At 32.4% G+C, this 6,880-nt stretch overlaps 1 long non-coding RNA gene across 1 annotated transcript; it reads right to left on the bottom strand.

Moving 5' to 3' along the window:
• Positions 1-3,181: 3,181 nt before the first annotated feature.
• LOC143242594 (uncharacterized) lies at positions 3,182-6,380 on the bottom strand. Its single transcript, XR_013022983.1, has 4 exons — positions 6,326-6,380; positions 5,979-6,140; positions 3,888-3,996; positions 3,182-3,445 (listed from the first exon to the last, which is right to left on the bottom strand). It is a non-coding gene; the product is annotated as an uncharacterized LOC143242594 (long non-coding RNA).
• Positions 6,381-6,880: the final 500 nt, after the last annotated feature.

Genomic DNA, 6,880 nt, shown 5'->3' with positions numbered 1-6,880 from the left:
TTATTGTAAAAAACATTTTAAGAAATGTAACAATTTTATGAGCTTTTGTGCTTAGTTTTCCTAATGTTACTTACAAGGTTCTTGCATACAAAAAACAACAAAACTTCATATAACAAAAGATATAAACCAAGTCTCAACTACAACTATAGTCAAGATAAGATTGAAATAAAGACACAAAACTGTACTCAAAATACTACTGGTTTCAGCATGAATAATTGATTCAAAAGGATACATGAGTAACTACTGGTAGCTTCACACTAGTCAGTGACTGTGTAAAATGTATGAGATATAGTTTAAGATACACTCACCAAGACCTGTGTTGATTTAAAAAATAAAATTAAGATAAACCACAAAGGGACCATGAAACTCCGTGTTATAAACTTATCTAGAAATGGAAAGGAAATTATTCGTCTGAATGTGAAAAGTATTTATTTAAATTAAGGCAGTTATTGTTTTAGTTTAATGTTTTCTGTACCTTGGTATAATCACCGATGTGTAACTTGTGTTTATGTGATATTTTGAAAAGCTCTCCTGTTTTAAAGAGTAAAATGGTTACTAAAAAGTTAATATTATGTTTTTATTGGCTGGCAAATGGAAGTGAAATAGAGAACAACAAAAGCCTAAAAGAAGTTTGACAAATGTTTTCTGGTTCACACGTGTTTTATAATCTAGTCTTCATATAAAGTCTTCTAATCATAAAGATAAGAAGTGAATTAATATTCCTATTCGTACAGATGTTATATACAATATATATATGTTCAGATATATGTTACTGAAACAGACCTGTTTGGGGCCTGGCATGGCCTAGCGCGTTAAGGCGTGCGCTTCGTAATCTGAGGGTCGCGGGTTCGCGCCAAACATGCTCGCCCTCCCAGCCGTGGGGGCGTTATAATGTGACGGTCAATCCCATTATTCGTTGGTAAAAGAGTATCCCAAGAGTTGGCGGTGGGTGGTGATGACTAGCTGCCTTCCCTCTGTCTTACACTGCTAAATTAGAGACGGCTAGCACAGATAGCCCTCGAGTAGCTTTGTGCGAAATTCTAAAAATAAACAAACAAAACAATAATACTTTAATAACCGAAAATGGTGCATGTCAATTATATCATAACAGTGCTTCACATTAATCGCTGAGTACCATTTGAAAACAATAAAAATAAACTGTAGGCATATCACAACAATTCTGCTGAAAATGTTGTATAATTAATACGTACTTCAACATCTAGACAAAGCACAAGGAAATTATAAATGTCACAAGCTGTTAACAATGTAATAATTGAAGAACCAATACGTGGCTTAAGCTTAGTAACGCATGATATGAAACACATTAAACGTAGAAATTGAAGAAGTTCATGTTGATCCTGAGTTTCAGTAAAAAATGTCGCATGTAAATCTTAGTATAACAACTGTGAATTGTTGGATGTATATTGTGACAGTTAATATACTTAGAGCTGTATTACAAACAATATAAACACAATTATTACTGAGATAAACATTTAATGTGTAATCGCTGTTACATTTAAATGGGCGAAAAATATGTAAATAAATATTTCATTTATTTTGATTTAATATTTTATACATTATATGTCGTAATAAATATATACTGCATGAAAGGAAATCATAAAATACATGAAAAAAAGCTTGTGAATTGTTGAACTAAAGCCACAGTCTCTTAAATTTCAATAATAGTTTTGAATGTTCCGATATGTTAAAACGTTAAGTTTTCAAAGTTTATATTTAAGTTGCTTGTACATCAACGTAAATAGTTAATTTAATGTGTAAGTTTCTGACAACCCAATAATATCAATGATACTGAATTTAAATATTTTGTGCAATTTTGTAAGTATCAATCACATTTGTGTAACTGTATAGTGTGGAGATAAAATCCATCTTTATTTCTCTTTACTCTAGAGAGAACATTAACAATGGCGGTTTTTTAAATTCGTTTATTAATTCTGATTCGCAGTTTTGAAGAAAAATCAGGTTGGTTTCCGAGATTTTCCAATGATAAACGTATCTTGGCTGTCAGAATTTTCAATAAGAATAACAACGTTTTCCTTGAGATGTCCTTGTTTAGTGTGAGATTTAACGATAATAAGTTCACCATAATTTTTCACATGTCTATCAGACAGAGGTCGCTGTATATATTCTTCAATGGCTTTTGTTTGTTTTAACTCTGGTGTTCCTCTCTGAAGATGTAGAATATAGTTATGTTTAGTGGCGCAACACTCAAAATTTTAGTAATAATTTTACTATAGCATGCATAAAAAACAAATAAATGTTTCTATGAAAACTATAAATTGTGAAATTGGTTTTAGTTATCTCATAAATGTTTTCTTGAAACTAGGAAAACTATCTCAACCATTGTTTCATGTAGTAAATAAAGAATGATATACAGCAGACAATAGCTTAAATACTGTTTTCCATTTATATTTTACACGTTCACAAAGGATAACTAGATTGTTTATATTATTACCTAGACACGATGAAAGTACAGTTATAATTAAATGTCAAGTGTTCTACACAATTTATTGTTATATAACCAGACAAGATGAAAGTGCGATTATAATTAAATGTCAAGTGTTCGACTCAATTTATTGTTATATAAATTACACATGAAAAGTTATGTTATCTGAACTCCAAATGACTGGTTATTTACTTTATGTCACAAAGAGAAATAGTTTTCAAACTGTCTTATTTTTTCTGCAACTTTGGGAGTAAATCACGCACCTTATGGTGCTTTAAAATATTCAATAATTCATTATCAGTAGTAGTAGTATGTATGTGAATGAAAAATTACGAAAGGACATTCTGATCTTTATGTTTTTCAGATGTTATTAATGCTATGGACATTAGTGAAGATAATCAGACTTATCAGACCTCAAAGGTATCGAACACGTGTAGGTCTATTTTGGAAAAAAAATCGCATGTATTCAAACGACTCTAAACATTAAAGATTCTATGAACGCATTTTTCTCAGTAGTTGTGAATAATTCAAGGTATTAACAACATTGATTTTAAACATGCAACATCTTTTTGATATTGTACACGTAGTTTGACGTTTGACGAAGTATACATACATTAAAATGGAATGTTTTTAACTGTAAAAATGTGAATTTACTTGTACCAAATATTAATTATGACGTAAAATGAATAAGAACCTAATTGAATTTCGAACCAATGTATTCCTTTCTTCTAGGTCATTTTCATATATCGTCTCCAGGATTGTTCGTTTGGTCACTTTTTTCTTTCTTAGTATATTAGTTTTTTGTCTTCTTAACGTTCTTTGTAGGGACCTTCTTCTCACATTCATGGATCAGCGGCATAGCCTCCAATATATCCAATTCATTAGTGGTTATCTTTTCATCACCAGGCTGTTTGTGTAAAACACGGTTTTTCAAAACATTCCCGAGTTTTTTCTTTCCAGATGTGGAAACAACAAAGAACGCTGCACGATCATTACAAAAAGTAAATAAATAAGAATCACGTGTTTCAAGACCATTAAAATACATATTATTATTAAATAAGCTATGGATAATGGGTTACAGATATAACTATAAATGTGTTTCATGCTTAACCAACAAATAATTGTATGGATTCTTTAGACAAGTGTATTCAGTTGTAATGTTTCGACCCATGGAACGTAGTACTTCACATGAACCAAAATAATACGTCATATAAAGGTGGAGATCTCAAATTAATACCTTGCTTGAAATTAGATCTATCAACATAGTGTGTCGTAAGCAGGCACATAAATGAATATAGTACCTCACGTGAAAGCATATGTTTCTAACAGCAGTGTGAGTACAGAAACCAATATCTTCAAATGATTACTCCCTGTGTTCCACATACTTTAATTATAATGAAATTGAAGATAACATGTAACTTACCACAAAGCAATAAGACATATCAAAATGAGTGCTGTCCACCAAGAGTATCTTGTAACTGTAGATTTTGAAACCGAGGGGAGCGTAGCCTTCGGAACCACTTCAGTTGGATCTCAAGACAGAGAGTCGTATTTAAAATCAGTTTACTTACTCTACCGATTTCGTAAAACAGAAAAAATCTTCAAATGCGAGTTTACAATAATAGTAATATGTATAATTCTTTAAGCCCAACAATAATTTTAATTTAACATATTTAAAATTTTAATTCAATAAGCACGATATTTCTTCACGACGAGAAATTCACTTGAAATAAAAATTTATCTCAGAATGGCTGGTATGGGTATTAACACTTTTATTGATAAGCACAAAATAACGTTTTAAAACGTTACGGCATGGCCAAATCCTATCATTATGGTCATAATGGGCATACGTTTGCTATCAATGATGTGACCCAGCATGGCCAAGCGTGTTTAGGCGTGCGACTCGTAATCTAAGGGTCGCGGGTTCGCATCTCTATCACGCCAAATATGCTCACCCTTTCAACTGTGGGGGGCGTTATAGCCCTCGTGTAGCTGTACTCGCGAAAAGCTGTTTTCATAGCCAGAGTATTTTAATTAAAAATCTTTAGATCTTCTTAGTAATGACGTGAAACACACAGGTGTGTGGTAGAGATACCAATATGTTTGTTTGTTATTTAATTTCTCGGAAAGCTAAGAAATGGCTTCCAACGCTTGCTGTTCCTAATTTTGAAATCATATACTTGAGGAAACACAGTACTTCAATACTATTTGTTTGAATGTTTGAGCCCATCTTAAACCCGTGTAAGGGGGTTAAAGTTATATTGAAATCCCTAACTCGTATCACAATTTTTCTTCTTACGAGAAACCCATAATACAGTACTAGTAAACTTTATTTCTTTGTTATTCAATTTAAAGGAAAGCTACACGAGGACTATATGCGCTCGCCATCCCTAATTTAGCAGTGTAAGACCAGAGAGAAGGCAACTATTTATGATCGCAAAAGGCCAACATTTGGGATACTCTTTTACAAAGAAATAGAGGGATTGACTGTCACTTTATAACGCGATCATGTTTGGTGTGACGGGGTTCGATCCCGGGACCTATAGATTAGGGAGTCGAGCGTCCTACCAGTAAAGAAAGATTTATATAAAATTATTATAACTCTCATTATAAGATAATGTTGAACAAACTATTGATTAACACCTCATTATGTACTAGAATCACCAAGTAGACATTTTAAGATATATTTGAAATTTCAATGGTATCTTAATATGAAAATAGTGGCGCCAAGTAACATTCAGTCGTATAACTTAATACAATTATGTTAACATAGAATTTCTGAGTAAACGTTTTCTTCATAGTGTTAGGAGTCTTTCTCTTGAAACCAAACTTTGGAAAATCTCTGTTTAGAGGCCCAGCATGGCCAGGTGGGTTAAGGGGTTTGATTCGCAATCCGAGGATCGCGGGTTCGAATCTCTGTCGCACCAAACATGCTAGCCCTTTCAGCCTTAGAGGCGTTATAATGTGACGGTCAATCCCACTATTCGTTGGTAAAAGAGTAGCCCAAGAGTTGGCGGTAGGTGTCTTACCTCTCATCTTACACTGCTGAATTATGTATGGCTAGCGCAGATAGCCCTCGTGTAGCTTTGCGCAAAATTCAAAAACAAACAAGCTCTGTTTATATATGTTTCAATGAGAACTTTTACTTTAGTTATAATATTAGGTACATAGAATGTCTACGTGATGTTATCATTCAAAGAAGAGGGAAAAATACGTAATAGTAAATATACATATATATATATATATATTATTGTTAACTATTTTACCAAAACAATACCACTCTGTCATATATATGTTTTTATGTAAATATAATATTTTGACAAAGAAATATTAACATACTAAATCGTTACAACAACTGTTGCCACCTCCTGGAAAAGCTTTTCCGAAAAAAGCAAAGCTGTTTAATACAATAAAAACCATGTAAGTTATGAGGAAGTGTCTTATTATAACAATGTGTTTTAACAAAAATAAACATTTTTTAACTTTTAGAAAAACAATAAAAGAAAATCATTACTTCTACAAAGATCTTTATTATCAGCTCCTTCTTCGTCAGTAATTTTATCTCCAGGACAAGGCATACAGGCGTCAGCAGCATAAGATGTCATATAAGTCCCTCCTGGGCACGGTAGGCAGTAAGTTTGTAATCCACTGTCATAATGATCAGGAGGACATGGATCTAAAACCGTTAAAAGTACATAGTTAAGCATTTATTTACTCAGTGTTAATTTTTATAGCCCTTTCAATGAGTTTTTTTTATCAAAAAACAAATTTATTGTATCAAAACTACATGATATTAAAAGTCTTTCATCTTTTTATGTTTAATGGAAACTATTAACGTTATTGTGTGTAATATATACTTACAACACCTGTCAGCATCTCTTCAGTATCCTCGAGTACAAGTGAGGTTTTCTGCTGGAACATACACTGAAGAAAACAAGAGAAAGTTAAATATTTTTTAGCTCATTTACTGTCACCGATAGGAATAGAAAGTTTTACACAGTAGGAGATTCGTGAGAAAAATTTCTTTATGTACTTAATAACTGAATCAACTCATGAAACTAATCACAGAAACTTGGGATTTTATGAAAGCACACAGAATTTGTCTCTTTATCAATTATGTTATACCTTGAGGTACGTTTCATTTCTTTTGGTATTTCCCTTGCAAAATTTGTATTTGGCAAAGTTTAATGTAAAACTGGTTTCACTGTTTATTTTAATGTCAGTTATGAAAATACAGGTTATTTTGGGAATATTACGCTGGTAAAATGTATCAGTATATGATTTGAAGGTGTCTTGCAAACAAGAGTTGGAGGTCGGTGGTGATGACTAGCTGCCTTCTCTCTATTCTTACACTGCTGAATTAGTAAGGACGGCTAGCCATCGTGTAGCTTTGTGCGAAATTAAAAAAACAAATAG

The sequence above is a fragment of the Tachypleus tridentatus genome, unplaced genomic scaffold (genome assembly GCF_004210375.1).
Source record: "Tachypleus tridentatus isolate NWPU-2018 unplaced genomic scaffold, ASM421037v1 Hic_cluster_2, whole genome shotgun sequence".
Lineage (NCBI taxonomy): Eukaryota > Metazoa > Arthropoda > Merostomata > Xiphosura > Limulidae > Tachypleus > Tachypleus tridentatus.
The sequence above is the reverse complement of the archived record's forward strand: the minus strand, read 5'-3'. Positions and strand labels throughout refer to the sequence as shown.